General features: G+C 50.0%; 1 protein-coding gene across 1 annotated transcript in view; it reads right to left on the bottom strand.

Moving 5' to 3' along the window:
- The window catches only part of LOC311188291 (patr class I histocompatibility antigen, A-2 alpha chain-like), a gene marked incomplete at both ends in the record, with an annotated part of 248,164 nt that overhangs the window by 89,699 nt on the left and 143,705 nt on the right, over positions 1–14,760 (bottom strand). The window lies entirely within an intron of this gene.

Raw genomic sequence — 14,760 nt, 5'->3', positions numbered from 1 at the left:
ATTGTTTCTTTTGAGTGAATATCATATATAGGTAACCTTGGAAAAAGGAATTAGCCTCTCTAAATCTCCTTCCTCAGATATTAATATATATGTAAGTGCACATATTGATATATGTAATATACATAGAATTAAACCAATGATACTTATACTTCCTGATATTTATCACTATTAAATCACTTTATTTTGGTTGAAGTGTTAAAAGCAACCTAAAAAACAAAGTATTCTGAATTTCCTAACATTTTTGTTTAGTTTTAAGCACACTGGTACTGTTATGACCTATTGGATTTGTTAGTATATTCCTTCTCAAAGGAACTTTTGTGCATATAGTATTATTATTTAATGTTATTTTTCTACTAAACTGACTGCATGACACAATTACAGCCCCCCAAAAAGAAAGACAGGCTGAAAAAGAATCCTGAAATTACCTCTTGAAAATTTTAGAATTTAAACCTTACTAGTTCATTGCAACAGCAGTAACTGTGCCTTTATTTTTTTTTTTAATTTTCTTAAAGATGTATTTTATTTATGCAAGCACCGGGGTGCAGGCCAGATGCGCGGGAGGGTGAGAGGATTCCCCAAAGACAGCCTGGAACAGAACAGACAGACTGACTGAAATCCACTGCTGAGGGGAGCAGCGGGCGGGGCAGGAGGGGTCTGCGCGCCACGTGGACCCTCGCGGGCGCGGCAGAGGCTGTGGACAGCTCCCCAGCGCGCGCCCAACCGCCTGCGCCCCCTGTTTGCTGTTCTCCCCACAGTGTGAGCGCGACAGTAAAGCATCTGCACAAGGCAGGGCCAGGATGGGGACGCCTGGAAAAGCCAAATCCCAGGACGGGATTGCTCAGGACCTATGAAAGGGCCTCTCGGGCATTCCAAGGGTTGTCGTTAAGCGGCAGCTTTTTCGTTAAGGCTGAGAAACCGCTGGCGGTTCCCTCTGCCAATGGCTGTGGCCTGTGGCTCTGACGCCACAAAGAGCCCTTGTGACGGCACCGGCACCGCCTGCATCAGGCCCGCCCGGACTGCGCCTGTGTCCTCAGGAGCCGGGAAGCTCTGGACAGTGACCTGTGCACTCCGGACGACGTGAGAGACAGTGAGAGCCTGTTTTGGTTCTCTTTTGTTTTATTTATTGGTTTATTTATTTAATTATTTGTTTAGGCTATTTATTTTAGTTATTTTATTTTTCTTTCTTTGTTTTTTACCTTATTTTCCTTGTTTTTGTTTTTTTTTTGTATTTGCTTATAGTCAGGGCTGGTGAGGGTGGTCAGCGTAGTCAAGCGCACAGGCGCTATGTCCCAGGGACGGCAAGGGCAAAGCTACCTGGTGCTGGGGGAGCTGGGGCGGGGCTCCCACGCCAAGGTGATGTTGGCGCTGCACGCGCTCACGGGCACGAAGGTGCTCATCAGGGGCGTCCGCAAGTCCGAGGTGCCTGACCTCCGCCTCCTGGCCCGCGAGATGGGGTGCATGAAGGCCCTTCACCACCCGAACATCATGGAGCTCTTCCAGGTGGTGGACACCGGGCCGGAGCTGCAGCTGGTCATGGAGTACGTGCAGGGGGAGGACCTGCAGGACTTCCTGGACAGGCGTGGGCGCCTGGGCGAGCGCGAGGCTCGCCCGCTCTTTCGGCATATCCTCGCGGCCCTCAGCTACTGCCATGCCAAAGGCATCGCGCACAGGGATGTGAGGCCTGAGAACATTCTGCTGACCCGAGAGGGGAAAGTCAAGCTGGTGGACTTTGGGCTCAGCGTCCAGGCCTTCAACCGGGCGCTGAGCAGGTGCTGCTGTCGCCCAGAATACAGGGCCCCCGAGGTCTACCTTGGCCAGCGCTACAATGGCCCCAAGGTGGACGTGTGGAGCCTGGGCGTCGTGTTCTATAAAATGGTGACCAGCACACTGCCCTTCAGGGGCCCAAACCTCTGGGCGATCAGGGTGCGCGTCGTGGGCAGGCGGGTCCAGCTGCCCGACTATCTCTCGGAGCAATGCCAGGACCTACTGGCCAAAATGCTGGCACCAGACCCCTGGAGGCGCAGCACCCTGGAGAGCATCCGGCAGCACGCCTGGGTAGCAGAAAACACTGAGGGACTCCTGCCCTTCAGCGAGCCGTCCCTCAGCCCCCAGGACCCGGCCATAATCAAAGGTATGGAGCGCCTGGGCTACCAGAGGCAGGAAATTCGGGAGGCCATTGACGCTAACAAGTACGACAAGGTCATGGCCACCTACCTGATCCTCCGCTCCAGGAAGCAGGCGGGGGAGGAGGACTATGAGGAGGAGGGCCAGGAGCGGCCCAGGCGCGTCACTTTCCAGGTGCCAAAGCTCGTCACCTTCCGGGAGCCCGGTGACCCCGATTCCAAGGACAGCCTCCCGCAGCCTGAGGTTTCGGGGAATACCCCAAGGCCGGGTATCCTGCGAAAGCAGGAAGTCCAAAAGAGGGCAAAGGATGCCACCTCGGGCACCAGGGTCATCTCCGCAGGAGTCCCTGAGCTGGAGGACGCCCAGAAGCACACCACCGCCGCAGGGCCAGGCCGCCTGTTAGATGATGCCCCGAAGGGCAGACCCTCTGCGCTAGGCCCGGTACTGGAGGACGCCTGGGGGGACACCAGCACCTCTGTGGCCAGACCCCAGCAGGAGGACACCAGGGAGCACAGTAGCACCTTGGTGTCAGTCCTCCAGCTGGAGGACACTGGGGAGCACGGCAGCACCACTGAGACAGGCCCCCAGCTGGAGAGGGACCAGGAAAGCAGGGCCAGCACGATCTGTCCAGCTCCACAGGCCTCCAGCACCCCCCTAAGACCTCCCCCAAGACGTGACTGGCCTTCCAGTGCAGTGGCCCCTTCAGCAATCATCAGGGCCAGAGACAGGGTATTAGATATTATCCTAGAATTTAGTTGCTGCTGTGCAACATTCGAATTGCAGAGCAACAAAGACTAAAAATAGCACCACACCAGACAAAAGCCTCCCCACCCCAAAGCACAAAGTGGCCATGGGGAACAGGAGTACACCAGGGAAGGTTGAGGCTCTGGAGAGGCTCAGGGACTGGGCCCAGTCACAGGAGCCAGGAGCAGCATGAGACCCATGGGACTGCAGCACAGAAATCTGGGCAAAACTGATGTCCCTGAGCAGAGCAGGTGAAGGGCCAGGAGGGCCACGGAACTGGTGAAACACCTGGAGGGGAGCAGAGTGGGTGAGTGGTGGGGTGTGGAGGGGCTGGGGAGAGCTGAGCAGGTACAGGGCCCAGGAGGGGTATGAGGCTGTGTGGGTGGCCCCAGGGCCAGAGGCAGGAAACCCTGGGCCTCTCTCCCCCATCATAGGCTCAGTTCCCTGAGGACCATACTGCCCCCTTGCTGGGAGAGACCTGCTGCTCTATCCTGGGCACAGGGATGGCATAGAGGATGCAGGAGCTCTCGCAAAGGCTTGGGTCCAGGTGGTAAAACGTGCAGATTGCAAGGAGCAGATAGAGAAGGTCTCTAGCTCCCCTTAAGAAAGACTCGGGGACCAGTATATTAGAATCCAAACAGGACTCTTCAAGGTGGACAGAGTTTATGCACAGACCAACCTTACTCCACACGACCTGCTCAGCTAGAAAATCTGCACATCTTCCTACACCAGGAAGCCCTAGGCTGTGACCAAACTCAGTCCCACAGTGAGCATTGTCACCTCAAATTTTTGCAGCTTGGGATTCTTACACAGTGTCAGCCCAACTGGTATTTCCCCTTTTAAAAATCCTCTCCAGAAGGCCACCCACCCCTCCTCCTCCCTGGATTCAAACCCTGCAGGGTGACCTTAGCCAAATTGGAAACGTTAATATCGCCCAACAGATGCGGGCTTTGGACACCAGTCTCTGTCAAGTAAATCACTGGGTCCAGGAACGAAAAGCTACAGGGGCTGTCTACCTTAAATTTGTGTTTTTTATCATTGTTTATATGGTGTTCAAGATGGGTAAAATGAAATGGCATAAGAAAGAAAGAAAGCAAAAGAAAGTGCTGAAGGTCTGAGAGAGATTTTGGTGAGAAATCATGTGTACTCAGGTGTCTCCCCCTCCTCCAACACATTCATGGACTTGCTCATCTGACCAGCAAAGTCCCCTCTGATCGATACTTCGTCAGCCGAAGCTGGGGCCAGGACATCCAAATGTGGACCAGCTCTCCCTTACTGCCATGGATCCTGCCCCTAGTAGGCCCAGTGATTATGATGATGCTTTTCTTTGTTTCTACACCCTGTTTTCTCTGCTTTATCCACGCAAAGCTCTCTGAGATGAGCCTTCGCTCTCCCAGACCCGGGAAAGCCATTCCTGTTATTGACAGATGAGCAACAGGGCATTGCTCTAGGGGTTCTGGGCCAACCTGGGCTGTCCAGCGACCAGTTACTTATTTCCCTAAACAAAGGGATCCCACTGTAAGAGGATGGCAGCCCTGCCTGCACGCACTTGCGGCAGCTGCTCGTCTCGCTAGACAGGCCTTCAAACCCACACTGGGCCAATCTGTAGATGTTAATTCTCCACATCGGCTCCAGGACCTACTCAAGCAGTATGTATGCAAGTGCTGGGCCCAACTCGGGCACGCATCACTGCTCCCCTGGTCCAGGTTCCACTCAGCCTACAGAGCAGAGACCCACTGTTTCTAATCCCATCACTTCAAGCCACTTCCCGTTCTTCTGTTTATACCTGGAAATTCCAGATCAGCGCAGCCTCAGGCAAAGTATTAGCACTCACAGGGCCTCTGAACCTAACCTTATTTTTTTCTTTTTGCCCCATGCTTACTGCATTTCATCCAACACGGGATCCAAGATCCGCCCCGTAGCACCTTTAACCAACTCCTCCACCCATGTCCTCCTGTCCCTGCAAAGACCTTCTCATAACCAGGCCTGAGCCCCCACCCCGGTCTTCGCCCCCGTCCAGCAGGAAGTAGCCAAAGAAAGAACCGTCGCCCCTTTTCCTATCAACAAAAGGCTGGTATGAAAGGTCGATGCAGGGGCCAGGAATGGGGAAGCCCACATACAAACAACAAGATGGCCCTGACACCAGTACCCCTGATTCCATCAAACTGAAACTGAAGCCATAAGCAGGGGAAAACAACTCGGCTCCACGAAAAAACAACTTTGTTCCACCTAAACCTGTTCCCCCACTAACAACCCAGTTTTCCTGCCTAACCTCTCCTCACCCTATGAAATGACATCTCCCCCCACGACGGGCGTGACTTCAGGGACACCCCACCTTGAATCAGCAAAGCTCGCCTGGGGGCACAATGAATGTCCCTTCCTTTGAGAAAGTTTAGCCTGGCTCCCCTTTTCTTTACCGCGCCAAACCTTTCATCTTGGTGCCCGAAACCTGGAAGGCTGTGTCCCCTGGCGCTGGGGCCGCCTTCCCGTCCCTGGGACCTCTCCTCTCCATGGCAGACGCCTCACATCCACCACCGGCCTTGATCCTTGGGGTGAGTCACCTGCCTGACCCTCCTTCCTAGGAGGCCCTCACCCCTGGTTACCTGGCTCCTCTCCTCACCCCCATCCTGGTCGACTGTTCCATAAACCGCGGGCCTACACCAGCCGACCCCCATTGCTCCTGGTTCTGATTTGGGGAAGCCCATCCAGTCCAGGTGTCCCTTTCTCATGCCCTCCCATCTCTCCCTCCTGCAAACCAGTTGTACTTTCCAAGTCTCCATTCTCCTCTCCCTCTTCGCCCTCTCCTCTTCTGCGTTCTCTTGTCCTCTAGATGTTCAGTCTTCACCTCTTTCAGCTCCCCAGGCCTGCCCCCGCTTCCACCTCCCAGCTACCACACCTGCTCTCACAGTCGTCCTCTTTGTCCCCTTAGGGAGGTTGCGGGGACTGAAGGAGCAGGTGGAGTCCACGATCCTTTCCCTCTGTCTGATCTCTCCCAGATTGAAAAGCATCTCGGCTGTTTCACTAAGGACCCCACTACCTACACCAAAGAATTTCGTTATCTTACCCAAGGTTACACCTAAGGTTACACCTATAACCTTCGGTGTCATGACTACACGTTATCCTCTCTTCCACCCTGACCTCTAATCAAAGAGAACTTGTTTTTCAGTCTGCTCAAGGCCACGCAGATCAGGCCACTTCACTGACACAACCATGCCCCAGGCCCTGAAGCAGGTCCCCGCCAGGAGCCTGGCTGGGAATCCCAGACTGACACTGATGCGGGTCGCAGGGGCAGGGCTCGCTGCCTCTTAGCCAGGCTCCAAGCAGCAGCCTGTCTCCAAGGCAGTTAATTTTGACAAGCACAGGAGATCACCCAGTTCCACCCCATACGAGGAGGACGGTGACTACAAACAGCGATGAAGAGCATGTGGGTGCTAGATCTGTTCATAAACCTACCCGGGATGGGTTGGTTGCACTACAACTAGCGTAGACGGCAGGACGGTTCAAAGCAGGACGGCTCTACGCAGACGAAACCCTTTGGAACCTGGGGAGGGGTTGCCAGGTGGCCAGCCACGAGCAGATGGTACTCGGTGGCCAACCTCCTCGCCCTGTGGGCACCTCTCCAGGAATGGCCAGAGGTAGATGGATCCCCAGGGCAGTTGGAACAGGCCCTGTATGAAATAGAAGAAACCCTGAGTGGATGTGTTATAGGACAGGGAGAGGGGCAGCCCAAACCCCGCAAACCTGCCTATTCTACATGGGTTCAGCCATCCGCCGCATCAACACAAAACATAGGAGACTTTAATGGGAAGGAACTTTAATAAAACTAGGAAACAATAGAGGGAAGGCAAAGAGTCTAGTTTCTAAATGAAACATCCAGAGTTACCCGTCCCCTCGTGGGTAAAAGTCCATCCAAATGGGATTGGCCCAGAACAAGGCCCCAAAGCCTGCTACAAGTCTAAAGCATCTTCCAGTGGGGACCCACAGAAAAGGGTCACAAACAACTGAACAAGCCCGGAAGGAAAAGAGCAAAATCAACATCAAGATAAAAGCTGCCATTGTCACCTCCCCACGGGTCTCACCCACATCTGTGTTACCCAGTCCACGACCAAAAGACAAGCACAGTTTCTTCACGTGTCTCTAGGCTCCATGCGCCTCCTCCAGGTCTCCTTGCTCCATCCTGCTTCCTTCCTCAGTCTCTTCTTGAGCTTCTCCTCTTCCTGCTCAGCTCCACCCTCCCTTGGGTGGGGCAGGGAACCTCCCCCTTTCCTGGGGACCACCCTGTTACAGATGCAGTGCCCGCGAGGTGGCAGGAGCCGTGGGATGGGTGTTTCTCACAGCTCTGCTTGAGTCCAGGCAGAAAGAGCAATCTAGAGTCCAGCGAGTATGGGATGAGATGCGGGAAAAGATGCGAAAACTACAATGTTTGAGGATTCTGGAGGAAGAAGTTCAGAGAAACCAACCCACCATTCTGGAGATGCCAGACTCCAGCTCAGAAAGGAAGGAGAGGGAGGCTGGCCCTTTGCCCGAATCGCAGCTGGTGGTGGGAAACCAACCCATGACTCCAGAGATGCCAGACCCCTCCTCAGGACAGGAGGAGAGGGAGGCTGCCCCTTTGCCCGAGTCACAACCAGCAATGGCAAACCAACCTGCGACCCCTGAGATGCCGGACTCCTCTGGAGAGGAGGTGGAGGCTGGTCCCATGCTCCGGGCCCACCAAGTGGTGACTCAGAAATAAAGCGGCAGCCACCCATGGCCCCAGGTGGGTGGTCAGGCTGCTGGACCACCACAAATGACAGAATTTACTTCCTATCAACCATACACCCAGGCGGAACTGGTGGACTTGGACAAACAGTTTCCACCAGAAACCAGGGGAACCCTTGGCAGCCTGGCTGCTACATTTGTGGGGCCTGGGGCTGGATGGGATCATTTGCACGGCACAAGTGATGGAGAGACTGGCCTCCATGGTTTACACCCATCCTTGCGACAGAGGCTACAGAACAGACAGCGGTATGGCCAGGGCGACCACACCCTCCGGGAATGGATAATAGCTGCCATACGGACAGTCTGGCTGATGCAGGAGACGTGCCGGACACAGTAAGTGGATGGCAGACGTACGCCGAGCTGGTACAGGTCCTTCGGGAATTGGGGATGCGGCAGGCCATGTTTAATGTGAATTCCCGTGGTCCTGATGATGAGCGTTTCACAGCAGGGATGAGAGACTTGGTATTAAAAAATGTCCCCTCATCCTCATTTGGATCCCTCATGGCAGTTGTAGCACCCCATGTGAGTCGTCAGCTACACAACGTCACAACAGTGATAGCCAGCTTGGGCGAAGTTGAGAACTGGCGCTCTCAAACTCAGGAGGGAATATGGGTAGTTGTTGAAAAGTCAAAAGGAATGCCAAGGAGGGAAAGGAATCTTCTTGGCACTACAGAATTTATTAAAGTCACCCATAACCAAATGTGGACAGATTTAGTGAGAGCAGGTGTAGATAGCACTAAAATACACGCACAGCCCAATCTATATTTGTTGGAAGTATGGCAGCAGCTGCAAGAAGACCAGAGGTTCACGCCCATGAGAAGGACTGCTGCTCAGAGGGAGCCTGGAAGCTCCAGGCCTCAGGCACATGTCCTGCGCCTGGAAGACACTTGCTGCCAACCCTATCCTCGGGTGAGGCCTGATCGCTTTCAAATAGGGTGAGGGCCAAGGAACCCGTCCACAGGGGACGGGCGGGGACCGGAGGCCACATGTGGAGCTTGCCATCCACTGGTCCCCAACTGACATGCAAAGGGTTTTAGCTCTGGCAGACACAGGAGCAGAATGTACTCTGCTCTATGGAAATCCAGAAAGATTTCACAGGTCTACTTGTATTGATGGCTATGGAGGCCAGAGTGTCAAGGTGACAGCAGTGAGACTATCTCTGGGGATTGGGCCATTACCCCCCAAAAGAGTATAAAGTATATGTGTTGCCCGTCCTGGAGTACATCCTGGGGGTGGATGTACTATGTGGCTTATGGCGAGAGACCACAGCCGGAGAGTTTCACCTTAGAGTGCGTGTGGTAAAGGCAGTGGTGAGAGGACACGCTAAGCATCTGCCCACACAACTGCCAGTCCCTAGGCGAGTGACTAATACCAACCAATATCAGTTGCCCGGAGTCTACAAGGAAATTGGGCACAATATCAGAACTGGAGAAAGCGGGCATTGTGCGTACTGCCCACAGCCCCGACAATTCACTGGTGTGGCCAGTGAAGAAGCCGATGGCTCTTGGCGCATGACGGTAGATTATCATGAGTTAAATAAGCTAGTTCCCACTTTGCATGCTGCAGTGCCTTCGGCAGCAGATTTGGGGATCATCTGCTGATGCCAATGAATGTCTTTTGCCACTAGGTTGGTACCTCGCCTGGACTAACTTGTGTTCTGTTGTATTTTGTTGTTATAGTGTGATGTGTACTATTTACTTTTATGGGACATGGCTGCGTTGTTTATGTTTGCTAAGAAACAAAATTGTCTATATGTAGATGGTCTGGCAGAAAACCCTGAGGGGGTGGATTGTAGGGTAAGGTAAAAAGTATCAGGCTTTTCTGCTCTCCCGCCATTAGGAGAGATGACGCATCTGTGCGGGCCTGAACGCAGGCCTGATGGCGGCACCTGGAGTAGGGTGGGGGTGCGGTGTCGAGGGTGGAGGAGGACAGTGGAGTGTGTGGAGGAGAGCGGCGACTACAAACAAGAGCGAGGAGCATGTGGCTGCTAGAACCGTTCATAAACACACCTGGAATGGGTTGGTTGCGTTACAGCGGGGTCCTGGGCTTCACTCTGGGATAGGTATCTGCAGAGCTCCCCTGTCAGTGGCACGCGGCGAGTTTCCCAGGCGAGTTTCTCCACGAGACAGAGACGGTAGTTACATTTAAAAAACAGGTTTATTGGGGAAAGGGCAAGGGGCAGGTTTTGCTGAGAGAGGCCTGCATGGTTGAAGGCTGGCAGCCTTGACAGGTCATAGGCGGGCAGGAAGCTGCTGCCCTGCAGAGGGAGAGAGTTGGTAAGAAGAGGAACCTACACAGTCCCAGGTGGGCAGAGGGAGTGCTGCCCCGAGCCAGTGCAGAGACTTTACAGACACAGTCCTCTTCTGTTTGGGGGGGGTCACTCCTTGTGAGCCGTCAGTTGGTTGCTGATTTTGGATAACCACGCAGAATCCAAGAGGCACTGGAGATACCAGGATGGGGAGTGGAGATTCCAGGATGGGCCCAATCTCCAAATCTTTCCCCTCAGGCCTGTGCTCCACTCCCTAGAGCATCTGATCCTGCTTGGGTCTCATGCCTTGTGATAAGGCCCTGGTGCCTAAGGGTCACGACCTCTACCGCTGAGTTAATGGTCATGCTATTTCCCTCTATCCCTACCTCCTTGTGAGTCAGGTTCTGGTGTCAGGGTACCTCCTTTCCAATATTTCTATTCTGTCTGCTATTAAGGTATTCCTATTTTGTGAGGAGGGGAAGCTGGGTCCCGAATGCTGGGTGAGTATGGAGTAAGTGGCTCCTATAGCAATCAGAGAATTAATATCTTACCTGTGACATCCAGGGTTACTCTAGGCTTAACCACAGAGACCATGACATTGGGGACCTGGTGACGTCCTTGGGCCCTATCACTTGTCATCCAGGAGGTGTCAGTAGTCAGTCTACTACAGGGCAGGGAGAGGGGCACCCCAGAACCCCCAAAGCTGCTTGCTCTAAATAGTTTCTGCCATCTGCCGCATGGACACAAAACATTTAAGACTTTAATGGAAAGGAACTTTAACACAATTAGTAAACAATACAGAAAAGACAAAGAATCTGTTAGAGGTCAGGGAGAAGGGCAGCCCAGACACCACAAACTTGCCTGCTCTAAATAGGTTCTGCCATCCGCCGCATCAACAGAAAACATATGAGACTTAAATGAAAAGGAACGTTAATACAATTAGTAAACAATGCAGGAAAGGTAAAGAATATAGTTTCTAAAATAAGCATCCAAAGTTACCCGTCCCCTTGTGGGGAAAAGTCCACCCAAACAGGATTGGCCTAGAGCAAGGCCTGAAAGCCTCTCCCAAGTCTAAAGCGCCTTCCAGTGGGGACCCACAGAAAAGGATCAGAAACAACCAGACAAGTGTGGGAGGAAAACAGCAAAATCAAAATCAAGACAAAAACCACCATTGTCACCTCCCCACCGGTCTCTTGCCCATGCTGTTGTCACCCAGTCCACGACCAAAAGGCAAGTGCAGTTTCTGCACGTGTCTCTCGGCTCCATGTGCCTCCTCCAGGTCTCCTTCTGGCTCCATCCTGCTTCTTTCCTTCTCAGTCTCCACTGCAGCTTCTTCTCTCCCTTCTCAGCTCCCTTCCCTCTCTTCCTTTGGGTTGGGCAGGGAACCTGGAACTTCCCCTTTACCTGGGGACCACCCTATTATCTTGGATATCTCATACAGAAACACATATTTTAACTGTCTTAATTTGTTTAGGTGAGATGTCATTAAATTTTAGTTTTCTTATAATAACAAGCAAAAAAATAAACCTGCAAGCTCAACAATATTTAGAGAAAGTGATATTGTTTAACATTCTCATTCTTAAACTTAATAAGACCTTAGTTTTATATGAAATTTGGCCACCATTTAAATAATGATAAAAGAAAAAATTTAAGGGAGAGATACCAATTGTAGCTGTTAGTTTTTCTTAGGACAGGAATTTTAAATTAATTTCAGAGTTGCAAATTCTAACATCCCAAAAACCAAATTTCTTTCTTAGGCAAGTACTAGATAGATTGATGAAAACCAAGAAAAATAAGAGAGACTTAATATCATATACATTTCCTACATACCTGTGAGGAACACAGTGTTGCTAAGGAACTTGCCCATGAGGCTAGATTTTGCTAGGACAAGGGGAAAGAAAGAAGTCAATCTGGGATTTTTCTGGAAAAGAATTTTATCAAGAGATTTAGGACTAACCATCAAAATGCAAACTTATCTTTTTTGATGTAGACTAGGTCAATTACTCTTTTTTTTTTCCTGAATACTGTGTGCTTCCTTTTGAAAATAGAGACATTTCAACATAAAATATTGATACTCAACATGAAAACTGTAAGGCTTGAATGCTACAAATTCAACCATTAAGTTTTGATCTAGTTTTTGATTACCAAAATCTTAAATCCTGATCTCAAAATTGGGAATTTTTTATTAGACTTTATATAGTTGTCATTTATAACTAATACTCCTAAGGCATTAGATAGTGATACAAACAGATTTTTTGATTTTTTTTTTTTAAAACTTTGGTCATGTGCATTAGTTTTAAAAAGTAGTTATTCTTTTTTTTAATAATAAATTTTATTTTTATATTCCCTAACAATTGCAACCCCCCCCATTCTGACCCCAATCCCTCCCCTCCCGCCACCCACCCCCAAAAAAGTGTCACTGGTTCAAAGTTTTTTGTTGATTTTGATTTTTACTTTCATATAGTTACTCATTTTCCTGGTCCCTTATTTAAGTTTTCTAGATTCCTGCTATGAGTGAGTCCATCCAGTAGTTTTGCTTTTCTTTCTGGCTTATTTCGCTGAGCATGATCCCTTCCAGCGCCATCCATGTTGCTGCAAACTGCATGTGTTTATCTTTTTTGAATGCTGAGTAATATTCCATGGTATATATGTACCACATCTTCTTGATCCAGTCATCTATTTTTGGGCATTTGGGCTGTTTCCAAAGCTTAGCTATTGTAAGTAGTGCTGCTATAAACGTAGGGGTGCAGGTGTTCTTTGGAATTGATGTTTCTGTGTCCTTTGGGTAAATACCTAGGAGTGGAATTGCTGGATCATATGGAAGCTCTATGTTTAGTAGGTCCAGAAATCTCCACACAGCTCTCCATAGTGGTTAGACCAGTTTGCACTCCCACCAACAGTGCAGAGAGTTCCTTTTTCTCCACACCCTCGCCAATATTTGTTGTTGCTAGTTTTTTTAATATGTGCCATTCTCACTGGTGTAAGATGGTATCTCATGGTAGTTTTGATTTGCATTTCCCTGATTACAAGTGATGTTGAACATTTTTTCATATGTCTGTTGGCCATTTGCATTTCCTCTTCAGAGAAGTTTCTTTTTAGCTCTTCTGCCCAATTTTTGACTGGATTATTTTCTTTGTTGTTGTTGAGTCTCATCAGCTCTTTGCAGATTTTTGTGATCAGTTCTTTATCATTAGTGTTGTGTAAAAAAATGTTCTCCCCCAACATGGATGGCGCTGGAAGGGATCATGCTCAGCGAAATAAGCCAAAAAGAAAAAGAAAAATACCGGATGGTCTCACTCATAGCAGGAATCTAGAAAACTTAAATAAGGGACCAGGAAAATGAATAACTATAAGAAAGTGAAAATCAAAATCAACAAAAAACTATGAACCAGAGACACTTTTAGGTGGGCGGGGGCGGGAGGGGAGGGATTGGGGTCAGAATGGGGGGACTGCAATTGTATGGGGAATATAACAATAAAATTTATTATTAAAAAAAATAAATAAAAAACAAAATTAAAAAAAAAATAAAAATAAAAAAAAATGTTCTCCCAGTTGGTGGGGTTTCTCTTTGTTTTTGTTATTGTCTCTTTTGCTGTGCAGAAGCTCTTTAATTTGATGTAGTCCCAGCTGTTTATCTTTGCTTTCACTATCACTGCTTTGGGTGATGTATTTGTAAAGATGTCTTTGATGTGCAAATCATGTAGTGTTTCGCCTATATTTCCTTCTATGTATTTTGTGGTTTCAGGTCTTATGTCTAGTTCTTTAATCCATTTTGAGTTGATTTTTGTGTATGGTGTGAGGTAGTGGTCAAGCTTCATTCTTTTGCATGTGGCAACCCAGTTTTCCCAGCACCATTTATTGAACAAACTTTCTTTGCTCCAATGCATAGTCTTTGCTCCTTTGTCAAAGATTAGTTGACATAAATCTGTGGGTTTATTTCTGGATTTTCTATTCGATTCCATTGGTCTGTGTGTCTGTTCTTCTTCCAATACCATGCAGTTTTGATGATTATGGCTTTGTAGTAGAGTTTGAAGTCTGGGAGTGTGATGCCTCCATTCCCTTCTTTTTTTTTTCAGGAGAGCTTGGCTATTCGGAGTTTTTTGTAATTCCATATGAATTTCATCAATAATTGTTCTAGTTCTTTGAAGAATGACATTGAGATTTTGACTGGAATAGCATTGAATCTGTATATTGCTTTTGGTAGGATGGCCATTTAATAATGTTTATTCTACCAATCCATGAGCAGGGGATGTCTTTCCATTTCTTTTTGTCTTCTTCTATTTCTTTTAATAGTGTTTTATAGTTTTCTTTGTATAGGTCCTTTACCTCTTCGGGCTCAGTGTCCAAGGCTTCCCCCAGGCGCTGAGCACGTGCTGCTGTCGCCCAGAATACAGGGCCCCCAAGGTCTACCTTGGCCAGCAGTACAACGGCCCCAAGGTGGACGTGTGGAGCCTGGGCATCATGCCCTACGAAATGGTGACCGGCACACTGCCCTTCAGGGGGCCCAGCCTCAGGGCAATCAGGGAGTGCGTCCTGGGTGGGAACGTCCACCAGACCACCTACTTCATGGTCCAGGGCGGGGACCTGCTGGCCAAAATGCTGGCACGGGACCCCTGGAAGCGCAGCACCCTGGAGAGCATCCAGCAGCACGCCTGGGTAGCAGAAACGAGCAGGGGACTCCTGCCCTTCAGCGAGCCGTCGCTCTGCCCCAGGACCTGGCCATAACCAAAGGTATGGAGCGCCTGGGCTACCAGAGGCAGGAAATTCGGGAGGCCATTGACACTAACAAGTACCGCGAGGTCATGGCCACCTACCTGATCCTCCGCTCCAGGAAGCAGGCGGGGGAGGAGGACTATGAGGAGGAGGGCGAGGAGCGGCCCAGG

Source organism: Talpa europaea (genome assembly GCF_964194135.1).
Source record: "Talpa europaea genome assembly, chromosome: 2".
Lineage (NCBI taxonomy): Eukaryota > Metazoa > Chordata > Mammalia > Eulipotyphla > Talpidae > Talpa > Talpa europaea.
The sequence above is the reverse complement of the archived record's forward strand: the minus strand, read 5'-3'. Positions and strand labels throughout refer to the sequence as shown.